At 48.0% G+C, this 14,244-nt stretch overlaps 1 pseudogene; it reads left to right on the top strand.

Moving 5' to 3' along the window:
- Window positions 1-10,233: 10,233 nt before the first annotated feature.
- Window positions 10,234-11,925, top strand: LOC123065999 (peroxidase 2-like; annotated as a pseudogene).
- Window positions 11,926-14,244: the final 2,319 nt, after the last annotated feature.

Raw genomic sequence — 14,244 nt, 5'->3', positions numbered from 1 at the left:
ACGCCGGAGCACGATCAACCTGACCACGAAGGTCTATTCCTGCAAGCAATCGAAGAACAAGCAAGAATATGATAAAGCAATCTGAATATTGCGAATATATATGAAGTACTGATAAAGGTGGGGATCCGTAAGCGGTCTTGGTCTGGTCGTTGGACACAAACGAAGTACACGAAGTTGCAATGGCTAACTTTTAACTAAACAAATCCCCAGGGAAAAGCTACTAGATGGATCTACTTATATAGGAGCAATGGGTGGCGGCCAAGGAGGTGGGAGGACGTCCCAAGGAAGCCTAAAACTAACCCTAGGTCATACAAGGCCAATGGGCCCGGGTGGAGGTGATGTAACACCTTTGGACTTGTAGTTTAACTCGGATTCTGCTACAGCATCAGATTGTTTCGTCCATAACTCAACGCTCGGGACGAATTTGAAGGTGAATACAATTGGGTTGGAAAGTGCACAAAATCTAGTTTCCAACAAAAAAAGAATCACCCAATTCGGAGTTCGTATGAAAAAGTTGTTGGCGTTTTGAGTCAGGTATGTCTGTGCAGTACGAATCTGAATCCAGAACGTGAGAGACTTAGACTCTATCTTCTCTTGGCCCAAAAGTGATGTGAGAGGACTTTTTGAACAGCACCTAAGCTTCTCCTTTTCCCTTATCTTCATATGTGGATTGTACAAATGTCCCATACACCTGCAATTAGACAAACACTACTAGGAAAAGGACTATAGATGAAATGGCCAGTAATGGCGCACCAGACATGTGGTGCGTCACTACTATATAGCAGTGGCGCACCATATGGTTGTGGTGTTGCATATATGTTTGTGTTTGCAGGTACCGGTATTTGAAATGCGATAGTTCCCAATATTTTGCTGGAATGTTGATTCATTTCCGTTTCGGCGAGAATTTTGGCACTATGCATTTTTTTGGGTCCTATTTTTAGGGAAAGTCATGCAAATTTTTTCTTGGTTCTAAAATATCGTTTTGCTCTACCCCGCAGGCGACCATGGTCCGCACGATGACCGAAGGCATCATGAATAGGTTTTTGAGCTCCGCGAAGGCCGAGATGCTTCAAAAGAACGAGACGGAGATAAGATGTATGTGTCGAAGATGCAAGCTGAAGAGCCTTATTGCGGACCCGGATTCCGGGCAGGTGCGGGACCACCTGCTCTTGCGTGGTTTCATGGATGGCTATCGGTGGCAAGGTGATGAAGATGACTATGAAGTCGTCCATGGGGGTCGGGCAAGAAATGAGGAAGGGCAGCAAGACAACCACCGCGGCTCGGGCGGGCGAGAAGACGAAGAATCTCCAGGACATGATCACGACGGTGATGCTGTACACAGTCATCATGTAGAAGATGCAGGACATGATGATGAGGAAGATGCCAGAGCAGACGAAGGGCATGATCATGAAGATGAAGATGCCAGCGGAGCAGACGACGATGGACCATCGATGGGCCGGGTGCAGGACCCTCATATTCAAGAGCTGCTTCTCAAGCAGACGGATAACGCAAGAGTTGCTGCCCGAGAGAAAGCCAAGCTAGATCAACTGGAGATAGATGTAGTTACTCCATTGTATGAAGGATGCAGGCTCGAGGATACCCGCCTGAAAGTAACGCTCATGGCTCTGGAGGTGAAGGTAAAACACAAAATGACTGACGCATGCTTCGACGAGAACATGTCATTCTGGCACGAACATCTTTCCAAGGGGAACAAGAGCCCGACCAGTTTAGAGGAGGCGAAGAAAATCGTGTGTCCTCTGGATTTACCACACGTGAAATACCATGTGTGCATGAACAATTGCATCATTTATCGGGACAAGCACTTGGAGTCTACCATATGTCCGGTGTGCGGCGCCACTCGATACAAGAAGAGGAAGAAAGCTCCTTGAAAAGTGGTGTGGTACTTTCCGATCACTCCTCGTCTGCAGCGGTATTTCGCAGACCCTAAGGTAGCAAAGCTCCTGCGTTAGCACACGGATAGGGAGGAGAAGAAGCGAGAAGATGACGCAAATGATCCGAAGATAAATAAAAAGGACAAGTTGCTGAGTCACCCTAAGGATGGGAGCCAGTGGCAAGCGTTGAACTTCGAACACCCAGAATTTGGGAAGGATCCAAGGAACATCGTGCTGGGCGCGAGCACCGATGTAGTCAATCTGTTTGGCAGCCAGAGAAGCACACATAGCACCTGGCATGTGTTTGTGTGGATGTACAACCTTCCCCCCTGGTTGTGCATGAAGAGGAAATACATTCACATGAGTATGCTAATTGAAGGGCCGAAACAACCAGGGAACGACATCAATCTGTATCTGGGGCTGCTGAAAGAGGAGCTAGACACGATGTGGAAAACGCCAGCCAATACGTGGGACGCTGCAGAGAAAGAATATTTCCCTATGAGAGTCGCACTACTCACGACGGTGCACGACTATCTCGGTTACGGATATCTCGCGGGGCAGGTGGTCCACGGATTTTCTGTATGCGTCAGGTGCATGGATGACACAACATAATGCCAGCTAGATAGAGATCCCGGGTCTTCGAAAACCGTGTTCATGGGACATCGAAGGTGTCTTCGTGACAATGACCCGTGGAGGAAACGCAAGCATCTGTTCGATGGTGAAACCGAACCCCGAAGATGCCCGCGTACGAGGAGCGGCGAGGAAATAGATGAGTTGTTGAAAATTGGAAAGATTGCCCACTGCCGGGAAAGAAGCGAAAGGCGCCAGAGCCGGGAAAGAAGCGAAAGGCGCCAGAGCCGCTGCTGAAGGTATGGAAAACGAGGTCTGTTTTCTAGGACTTGCCATACTAGAAGATCCACCGTGTGCCTCACAGCCTTGATGTCATGCATGTCACGAAGAACGTGTGCGAGAGTCTGCTTGGTACCCTGCTCAACATGCCAGAGAGGACCAAAGATGGGCCGAAAGCAAGGGCAGACTTGAAATCAATGGGCATCAGGGAGGAGCTTCACGCTAATGGTGATGATGATGAGGCGAAGCAGGACACGTAAAGTCGTCGCAAAGGCAAAAATGCCAAGAAGACCGGAAATGACTTCCCTCTCGCGTGCTTCACTCTAAGTCAGGAGGAGATCGATCAGTTTTTCACCTGCCTCGTAGGAGTAAAACTTCCTTACGATTACGCGGGGAAGATAAGCAGATACCTAGACCAAGCGAAGCAGAAGTTCAGCGGGATGAAGTCTCATGACTGTCACATTCTGATGACGCAGATACTTCCAGTTGCAATCCGTGGGATCATGGGCGTGCACGTCCGTGAAATGCTATTTGGCCTATGCAACTTTTTCGACGTCATCTCTCGGAAGTCGGTTGGCGTGAGGCAACTCAGAAGGCTACAGGAAGAGATCATGGTGATACTATGCGAGCTTGAGATGTACTTCCTGCCCGCATTCTTTGATGTTATGGTGCATCTGCTGGTCCATATCGTGGAGGATATCATCCAAGTCGGGCCGACGTTCCTGCACAGCATGATGCCGTTCGAATGGATGAATGGTGTCATCAAAGGATACGTTCACAACATGTCACGTCCAGAGGGAAGCATAGCCAGGGGCTTTCTGACCGAAGAGTGCATCTCCTACTGCACGAATTATCTAGGCATCGAGAACCCCGTTGGTCTGCCCATCAACAGGCACCTCGGCAGGCTCGCTGGATGGTGTCACCGTGAGGGTCGCTGCGAAATGCATGTCGACTTCGAGGGTCGACTCGCCGATTTTGAAAGAGCAAACCTAGTCGTGCTACAAAACATAGACGTGGTCGATCCTTGGGTGGTAAAGCACAAAACCTTTATTGAGAAGACGTACAATGACCGAGGCCAACAGAGGACGGACGAGATATAATCAAAGAGCACAACTCATGTTTCACGTGTTGGTTCAAGCAGAAGCTTCTGTCGTACCCTTTACATGAGGATTCTTCTGCGGAAGAACAACTCATATTCGCATTGTCATAGGGCGCCGAGCACAACCTGATGACGTATGAGGCGTACGATATCAACGGCTACACATTCTACATCGAGGGAAAGGACATGAAGAGCGATGGTTATCAGAACTCCAGGGTAACGATGGAATCCTACACCGGTAACGACAAGGACAGATACTACGGAAGGATCAAGGAGATCTGGGAGCTGAGCTACGCTGGAGAGAAGGTCCCGATGTTCCGTGTCAAATGGGCCAAGAGCGTCATAAAAGAAGACCGGTATTTCACCACCATGGTTATACCCGAAGCCAAATCCAAGACCGCAGGCGCAAACGTCACCGCGAAAAATGAGCCATGGGTACTAACTTCCCAAGTGGACCAATGCTTCTTCATTACTGACCCACCAAAGCCCAGTCGTGTTGTCATGAGGAGAGGCAAAAGGAAGATCATCGGAATGGATGGAGTCGCCAATGAGCAAGACTTCGACAAGTACGGCGACCCGAAGATGGAACATGACGATGACGATGAAGTATCAGCATACACCACAAGAAGAAGCAGGACCACCCTACCTAAAGGACGTCCGTTCAAGAGAAGAACTCCATTTACGAAAAATAAGGGCAAAAAGATTGTGAACAGATAGCTAGCTAAGATCGATTGTATTTAAATTGTAGCCTTCATTTCTTGATTGTATTTCATGGGCACTTTTTGAACTCATGAATATTTTTAAATTTCATGGACACTTGATCTCGATCCCCCTCCATCTCGATCGCTACCCCACCTCACCAGATCCGGTCCCCCTCGCCGCCGAGCACCCCCCGCACCCTCTCCCCCGCTCCACCGGCCGCCGCCGACGACCCCCCGCACCCTCCCCCGCTCCACCGCCACCGACGACCCCCGCACCCTTCCCTGCTCCGCCACCGCCGACGACCCACCGCACCCTCCCCCGCTCCACCGCCGCCGACGACCACCACTTTTTCATATTCATAAATGTTTTACCAATTCACAAATGAATGCAACTAAAAATCCAAAAAAAATTGATGATATTTTTAAATAATAAATTTGATGATATTTTTAAATAACAAATTTGATGATATTTTTTCATATTCATAAATATTTTGAAATAATAAATTTGATGATATTTTTTCACATTCATAAATGTTTTCAAATTTGATTGTCATTTTCTATAAATTATTAGATGCAACTAAAAATAATTTTTTTTACTAATGGCGCATGAGGAGAAGGTGCGCCATTGATATCAATGTACTTATGGCGCACCCTTAGGCGGTGCGCCATTGGTATACCAATTTTTATGATATTTTTTAAAATATTTTCAAATAACAAATTTGATGATATTTTCAATGCGGCAGTTGAACTTAGGGTTCCACCAACTCGGTCCCGGTGGTTACAGAGTGGCGGAGCCTATATGGGACAAGGAGGACGCGGAGCATGCCGAGCAAGGCCTACCGCCCCGCTTCGAGAAATACCATGACAAGTAGACCAGGAACTTTGTCAGGGCCCAGTACAAGGAGGACCCGGTAAAAGAGGAGCTTACCACGGATCCGAAGACCAGGGCGCTTGAGCTTGTTCTGGTAAGGAATACACCCCCGCGTAATTAGCTACATATGGTTGCATTCTAATTAATCCTCAATATTTCTAAATGGTTCACGTTCTTTCCTCAGGACACTAAAAGCAGTAGCGCGGGGTCGTCTCAGAGCTCCCCTTTCGACAGCCCTTTAAATAGGGCGTTGAACGTAATGAAAACAAGGATAAGCTTAGTAAGCTGTCGTCAGCTAGTCGTGTGGCCGACAAAGGCTTGTCCACAAAATGGTCGTCATACTATACCGCTGGTGGGCAAAAGGAGAAAAAGACCAGCTCGGAAAGCCAGTCGCGCAAGGTTGATGCACTCAAGGCACAAGTGGCGCGGATTCCGGAGATTGTCCAAGAGCAAGTGCAACAACAACTGGGAACGACGCTCACTGCCATGGTGCCTATGTTGATTCATGGGCTGACGACGTGGATTGCGGGTGGCCAACAGGGGCCTCCCCCGGTTCCCAGCTTCATGGCCAGCAACTTGCACAACGCGCAGGCGGCGCCATTGGTGTCTCCGGCGGAGGCGGTATTCGTGTCTCCAGCGCCGGCACGGGCATTGGAGATTAATGCACCCGGGTGTACGCCGGCCGGCACCTCGCCAGCAAGCGGCCCCTCCGTCAGTTGCACGCCCGCCGTTGGCGGTGCCTCGACATTAGCCGAGCTCGACGGCATCACGGTAACTAAGCCTCTCGGTCGATGACTTTATCTCCTTGCCTTTGACTGGGCATCCCTGACGCCCTATATGTTTTCGCAGGGTGCCGCCGACGTTCCTTGCACTCTCCTGCACTTCATGGGCGGCGAGTTGGTCGATGTCGCCAAGGGAAGAATCGTTTAACCGGGCAACCGCGTGTTCCACGGCAATCCGATGCCACCCACCTTGTATAGGGTTGAACTGGTTCGAGTGCTGCCAGGCTGCGACGAGTTGTTACCTCCGATTCGACCCGCTGGGGCCGACGAAGATGATGTGATGACCCTCAGTGCCTGCGTAAGCTGGCCCCTGCTTTGGCCGAAGAGCCAGATTCGTTTGAGGGTGGGGGACACCACCCCACAGACAAGACCACCAGTCGTGCCGGCGCCAAGCCATGGCAAGAACGCCGCAACACTATCGGACATGTCGGACATCCCTATGGTACAGGATCCAGACATGCATATGGCACAGGATCCGGACGACGATGACAACGACGACGGTACATTTACCAACGTCGATAAGTACTTTGCTGAACATGGGTACGGTGACGAGTTCCGCGGGCCTCCTCTCAAGAACCCAACCAAGACGATCGCGATCTAGCTGGTACGGCGGAGAAACCCAATTGTAACAGGCGTCGTCTGGCGTTCAGTTCTCAGGAGACGCCTCCAGCTGCCACCTTCACCGAGCCTCAGATAGCTGAGGTGCAAAATATTATCAGCCCCAACATGCTCAAGAAGGCGGTCTGTGAGCAGAACTCGATCCCATTACAGCAGATCAAGAAGAAGGGACGGAAATGAAAGACTAACAAGGGCGCCGGTACGAGCCAGCCGGCACCGAGTACGATCCGTGCTCAGGACGGGCCACCTTCACCTAAGGATATCTCGAGGAGGATGCATGTGGCGGGTAGGGCGATGCTACCGACAAATATGCTCAATGCTGCAACCGGTGCTATGCGGAGTCTGCATGACAATGTTCTTTCTTTGGAGAAGCGGCATCTCTCCCAGAATGATGTGGCATACCCGGTTTTCGTGGCCAAGGTGCTAGAGGGCAAGGGCTTTGTGGATAGCGCCATCAAAGGTATGATCATCCTGCGGTTTGATGACATCTTTGCTATATTTAACCTTCATCCGCTGCACTACTCCTTCGTTCAGCTGTTCTTGCTGAGTATGGAGATGCGGATCATTAGAGACAAGACCTCGGACATCGGGATAGTCGAACCCTTCTACATGTGTGCCAAGATCTTGGGCAGCACTGGGACCGGCAAGTCGCGAGTTCACACCTCGAAGGCGTCATTCTGGCAAACCAGATAAGGATAACTTCCTCGTGCCTTACTTTCCTGAGTAAGTCATCCCCTAACCGCCCCGTAACATATGATTTCTTAGATTTCGATTGTTCTTTTTTTCTAACATTCTGTGTTCTGTGCAGTGACACACATTGCACACTCATCCTCTTAAGCCCGAAATATTCCATGGCCACGTATTTCGACCCGGACCGTGACTCCAAGATAGACTACACAAATATCAAGAAGTTCTTGATGATGCTCTCCCCGGCTACGCCACATCTAGAGGCACCTTTAAGAGGCCAGTTCGTAGGTACGACAGGCACGTGTTCACCCACAATACGACGTTCCCCTGTGTCAAGCAACTGCCTGGCGGTCAGAAGGATGCCTACTACGCTCTCCATCATATGCGGGCGATCGTACGGGACCATAATCACCTTCTGCTACCAAATAATCTCAAAGATTGGGCCGCAAGCTTGGCGGCAATCCAGGACCCGGACCTCCGACAAGAATTCTTTCACATCCAGTCGTAGTTTGCAGAAATCATCCATCAAGATGTCCTTCATACCTCGAGGCAGTTTTACCTCAGATATCAACTGTCCAACAGTGAGATAGACACAACGCTATAAATGCAGGCTGACAACGACCGCGACTTCATGACCATCACGAAAGACGGCGGCTTCATCCATGCTCCGGTCCCATGAGTCGAGTCGAAAGTAGTGATGCTATTTGTAGTTCTGAAACATCGATTAGCTCATGTTGTAATTAAACTTTAATGAACTTGTATGTCTCTTTGGTTTGGACAGTCGTTCAACTTAGATGTAATCGATGCTATTTATTAGTAGGACCATGAATCGTGCTATTAATGTCTTGTTTTTCTCTTCCGATCCTTTTGTTGCATACTTATATATTGCTTATGTATTGTCTGTTGTTTGGCTTGTGCATAGAGATGTCGTCGTATGTCGTGTACAAGGGTAAGGTTCCTGGAGTCTACGACGACTGGGAGGAGTGTCGGAGACAGGTTCACCGTTTCAGCGGTAATAGTTATAAAGGGTACACCACTAGGGCGGAGGCGGAATCTAGATACACGCGCTATCTAGCGGGAGAGAGGAGGGAGCGTTGGAGGAACTGGATGAAGACCAGTTTCATCGCGATGATGCTCATCGTGATGACCGCAGCTCTCTTCTATGTGATGGTAGTTTAGATGATTGATATCGACTTGTAATGTGAAGACAAACTCGCTACTCGCGGTCTCGAGACTTGTAATGTTCTATCTTTGTTCGGTCTTTTGAATTCGGAGACTAATATGATGAATTGTATTCGGAGACTAATCTTCTATTGTATTCGATGAATTTGCTGTTGTTGTGTAGTGCTGTCTATATTCTGTCCAATAATATATTTTGTAATTTGTGCAAAAGTTAGAAAAGAAAAAAAAATCTCTAATATTCATACTAATGGCGCACCACTCAGTGCTCTAATGGCGCACTGTAGAAAGGATACTAATGGCGCATCACCCAAAGTGCGTCATTAGTATGCCAAAGCACATGGGTAAATATGGCCCCCTGGGAGGCATACTAATGGCACACTGCATGGTGCGCCATTAGTATACTAGTATTTAATACCAGTGGCGTGGTGCTAGTGGCGCACCAATAGTGCGTCATTAGTAGGCAAAACTGGTGCGCCACTAGCAGGCCTTTTTTTAGTAGTGAAAACACAAAAGTGTGTGAAGTGTTTTTGTTTTGAATAATATAAATAGATTATTGAATATGTTGTATTAGAAATCACCTGACAAATATGCATGTATGCAATATTTTTGGTCTTATCCAAGATAATCATGTCCTCATCATGGTAGAAACCGGTTTCCCTAGAAAATCTTTTCGCTAGGGTTGCCTCAAAATGCATGCCCTGATTTCAAGATTCATAGCCATCCTCCCGGTGAGTCGATGAGCCCCAATGCTCTCTTGCCACTCTTCATTGGTGGTCGGGTTTCCGTTTGTGGAACCCCCAACACCGCCTCTGGCCTGAAGCGCAAGCATGAGTTCTTTTGTACAAGTGTGTGTCTACTTGTCTTGTTCCCAAGATCGTGGCGTGGTGAGAAACTTTGCTATTGCCCTCATGTTGAGGATGCGCTCCTACCATGGAATTAGTATTAGTTGACTCCGCGTGCCCCTAAACAAACTGGCCTCACCAGGAATTTCTCGCACTGCATGCATGTATATTTATTCGAATTCCATTTTTAGATGATATTTATTCGATTCTGGCTAGAAGCCCCAACAGATTTGAAGGAGACGAAGCACAAATGAAACGTTCTTAATAAACCTCACATCTCAACAACCGGAAAAACAAGCGTCCCCATCTACCACTGGTGGATCATATCGTATGCAGAACCGGAAGGAAAGAGACACGGAGCTGGTCACACCAATCCAGCTGCTTGATCCAGCTATTGCTCTCCAGCTTATGTACATGACCGGTTCACATATCAGTCAAGTCAACCCATGTAACCATCAGGCTAATGTTTGTTACTACTATTCTGTATCATATCATTACCAACGCCCTTTGATTAATTTTCGGAGCCACTGGGAGGAAAAGGAGTACAGCCTGCGGATTCAATGACGCTTAAGATTGGTGGCAACTACCGGTGTATAGTAACGTTCCAACGAAGCCAAAATACATTGTTAACTTTAAGCACGCGGCAACATATGCATTCTTGGCCAAGGCTAGGTCTTCAAAATTCAAATGCCCACCTACATAAGTAGCTTCATGCTGGAGCTATGGCAACACGCCAACACGCATTCTCCACCGATCGACCACTTACATTTCTCTCTTCCCATCCAATCTTAGTCGAGCAAGCAAGCTAGCTTCGAAAAAATGGCGACTGTTGCTGCAAAGCTGGGCGTTCTAATGGCTTGTGCATTGCTGCTCCTCGCCGTCGGGTGCCAGGCCAGCCCTTTCTGGCCACTGGAGGTCGGGTTCTACCACGACAAGTGCCCCCAAGCGGAGGCCGTTGTCAAGGGCGTCATGGAGAAGGCCATCTCCCAGAACCCCGGCAATGGCGCCGCCATGATCCGCATGCTCTTCCACGACTGTTTCGTCGAGGTACTGCAAGAAACGAATTTGCAAACGTATACTATATACAGCCGATTGGTCAGGCTTGATTAATTTGGTTGAGATGTTGATGACTAGGGCTGTGATGCTTCCGTCCTCCTCAGACCCGACCCCGTTCAGCCCGACGCCGGAGAAGCTCAGCCCGCCGAACGACCCTTCCCTGCGCGGCTTCGAGCTGATTGACGCGATCAAGGACGCCGTCGAGGCAGCCTGCCCGGGCGTCGTCTCCTGCGCAGACATCGTCGCCTTCGTGGCCCTGTTAGGTTGATCTCTATCCCGTTCGAACCCAACGGGTCGAACGGGCCCCTGACTCGCGCCCTGATCGGGGACGCCCAACCAAACCATGGTTGGTGGGCCTCTGTTGCCAGCGCAATATAAAGAGGTGGGGTGTCGGGTCACGTATCACGAGGTTGATCGTGCACCACAACACCACCGACACACCAATCCGATCTAGGGTTTGCGCTAGGCCGACGGGAAGCTCCGCCGCCACCACCTCGCCCACACTCCGCCATCACCATGGCCGGTGCTGGATCGAGTTCATCCGCATCAGAAGAAGGTAGGTTACCGGATCTACTAGCCTACTCCGATCAAAGAGATCTATCAATGGTATCAGATGCCACTGGCTAGATGATTTCGGTACAAAGAAACAAAAACAAAAAAAGAAAAAGAGATCCCCTCCCCCAAGAACCCTAGACAGGGCAAAGTAAACCACCGGATTTTGGCCTTGGGCCTCACCGGCAAAGAGCGCCGCCGCACGGCCGCGCCTGTTCCTCTCGATCCCCACACGCATCGGCAAGCCGAGGTGCGGGGACGAAGAACCACCGGAGCTAGCAATTGCTCGCGGAAAAGAAAGGAAAAAGACACAAAAAAAAAGAAGGGGGTTAGCACCGCGGCCAAATCCCTCGGCGGCGGCGCGCTCACCGCTAGGGAGGACGCGCGACCGACGAGGAGGATAGCCACGGCGCGATCTGGCCGCGCTCTTCCTCTCGCTGAAAAGAAAAAGGGGTAGCCTCTCTGTCTTCCTCTCTCTCATGGAACGGAAGGGGAAAAGGGAAGGTGGCTCTCGCGCGGTGCGGTGGCTGCACGCCGTTGCCGGCGGAGCCCCAACCCGGCTACAGGGGAGCAGAGGAGGCCCCGCCGCGTCGCTCTCTCTCTCTCTCTCTCTATCACACGAAGGAGAGGGTGAAGAGGGAAGAAAGGATGGGAAGGAGAGGCCCGCGCGGCGCGGTGGCATCCGTCGTCGTCGCTGGCGGCCGGGGCGAAGCCCGTCTCTCCGCCGTCAGCGGAGTGCGCGAGAGAGGCGCGGGGGCTGTGGAGGAATGGCGCTAGGTTTTCGGTCGCTGGGGATCGACTCCTGTTTTGTTCGGGCGAGATCGTCACTGGACCGTCGGATCGCGACGGACGGCCCCGATCGAAAACCTAAAGCGGTTGCGGGCCATTGGCCGCGCAGGCGCTGGGCCGAGGCTGCAGCTGCGGGCGGCCCAGGCCGGGTTGAGGCGGCTCGGCTCGCGCGAAAGTGCGGGGGAGCAGGCCGTGGGCCGCTGCGGGCCTCCCGCGCCAGGCCGAGGCCGGCTGAAGCTGCGTGTCTTTTAAGTTTGTTATTTGTCCAGTTTTCTGGCAGATTTCAAATAGTGTTTTCTATACAAATTTTTTGCAACGAAAATTTTGTTTAGAAGATAGAAAAGTAAACAAAAAAAGTTTCTGAAAATGAAAACATGAAATTTTCAGAAAAAGAAATGTTCATGAATTTTATAAAGAAAATAATAAAGTTCATGATTTCTTATTCGTTCAACGAAAAGTTTCTGTATATAATAAAAAGTATACGAATTTTTTATTCATATTTTTCCGCTGCGTAAATAATTAATAGTGCTCTTTTACAAAGAAAATAAAAGTTCAGATAGAATTAAGTTTTTAAGAGCATGTTAAAGTGAATATTAAAATGAATATGATTATGTTATTTTTATGACCAACGTTGTTAGTAACATGATCATGTTTTATTATTGAAATTTAAAGGTGCTCTTTTAAAAGTGAATAGAACTAAAGTAAAAGATTTAAATTGTTGCTTCTCTAATGCATTTTTGAACCAACCGGTTAAAATTGCTTAGCGAGTAAAAGAGTACAGAATTGTTTTTTAATAGAATATTGTAAAGTTTTCGCTGCAAAGTAAAAGTTGTATCTTCCAATTAAATTGGAACCAACGTGAAAATTTAATTGGAAGAAATGTTCTTAGCAATGTTTTCCCCTGTGGATGAAATAAGATGCAGATAGTTTCCACTATGACAAAAGAAAGATATTTGTTTTAAAGTTAAAATATGGTATTGTTATTTTTTGACCAACGTTGATGATAACAATGCTATAATTCTATAAGTCTTATGTTCAAAGTTTAAATATCTGATAAATTTTGTATCAAAGTGATCAATTTTCAGAGAACGGATAAAGATCAAGAAATGCTCTTGAACTAGAGAAATGTATATTTCTTGTTCCCGCTGCAATAAAGTTGATGATGATGATTAATTCTTAGAAAGTCACATTGTTTATGAGTTATATGCATTATTTCCATTTCCGCCCAACTGTGATATGGAATTAATGTAGAAGGATGATGTTTATTCTAATTTTGCCACAACGGTGATTTAGAATATAAAAGAAAGTTTCAAAATTTTAATGTGCATTTCTTTTAACCAGACCAACGTAGGGTTATTCTTTATGCCCATTGTTCTTGATTATTGGCTAAGTTTTCTCAGACTAAAAGTTTTCATGCTTTCATTCGTGAAAGCGAATGGCTGGGTACTTGTGACCCAAAAGATGAAAGAAAGGTCATAACGTGAGGGAGTGTGTTCTCTCTAAAGAATGGCATCAAAAGAAAAGAAATAGATCATTGAGAGTCTTGGTTGATGAATGTCTTTCATGTACTCTCTATGAAGAAGTTTTTTCAGTCAACATGATTTGAAATGAAACAAGCAACATGCGTGTTTAATTTGACCAACGTCGGATCAAGCATGTGTGTCAAAGAGCATTCAGATTTATTCCTAAATTTGATGATTGAATATGCAGTGAGGCAATTCTGGCATTTATGTTCCCTTACAGGAATTACCCGCATGTCGGAAAAAGATGATTATGATAAAACCTGCATGGCGGGAAAAGTCTGGGAAAATACCTGCGTAACGGGGTAAAGCTGACATAATATTATGTCAAAAATCCCGTATGGCGGGAGAAATTCTGGCAAGAGAAAGATATGATAACTCATGTGCTTTTAATGTATCCCACTCTGGGAGAAAAGAATGGAGTAGCTGAAAGGCGCAACCGTACACTTATGGATATGGTGCGCAGCATGATGAGTTATTCCAACTTGCCATTGGGATTATGGATGGAGGCGCTTAAAACCGCCATTCACATTCTCAATAGAGTACCAAGCAAGTCGGTGCCCAAAACACCGTACGATCTATGGACAGGAAGGGTGCCCTCCCTACAACACTTCAGGGTGTGGGGGGTGCCCTGCTGAGGCCAAAATGTTTAATCCAAACATTGCAAAGTTAGATTCCAAAACAGTAAGTTGCCACTTCATTGGCTATCCAGACAGATCAAAAGGTTTTCGTTTCTACTGTCCAGACAGATATACAAAGTTTGTAGAAACGAGACATGCAGTCTTCTTAGAGGACGAAATGATG

The sequence above is a fragment of the Triticum aestivum genome, chromosome 3B (assembly GCF_018294505.1).
Source record: "Triticum aestivum cultivar Chinese Spring chromosome 3B, IWGSC CS RefSeq v2.1, whole genome shotgun sequence".
In the NCBI taxonomy this organism is placed as follows: Eukaryota; Viridiplantae; Streptophyta; class Magnoliopsida; order Poales; family Poaceae; genus Triticum; species Triticum aestivum.
This window is presented reverse-complemented; position numbering and strand designations above follow the sequence as displayed.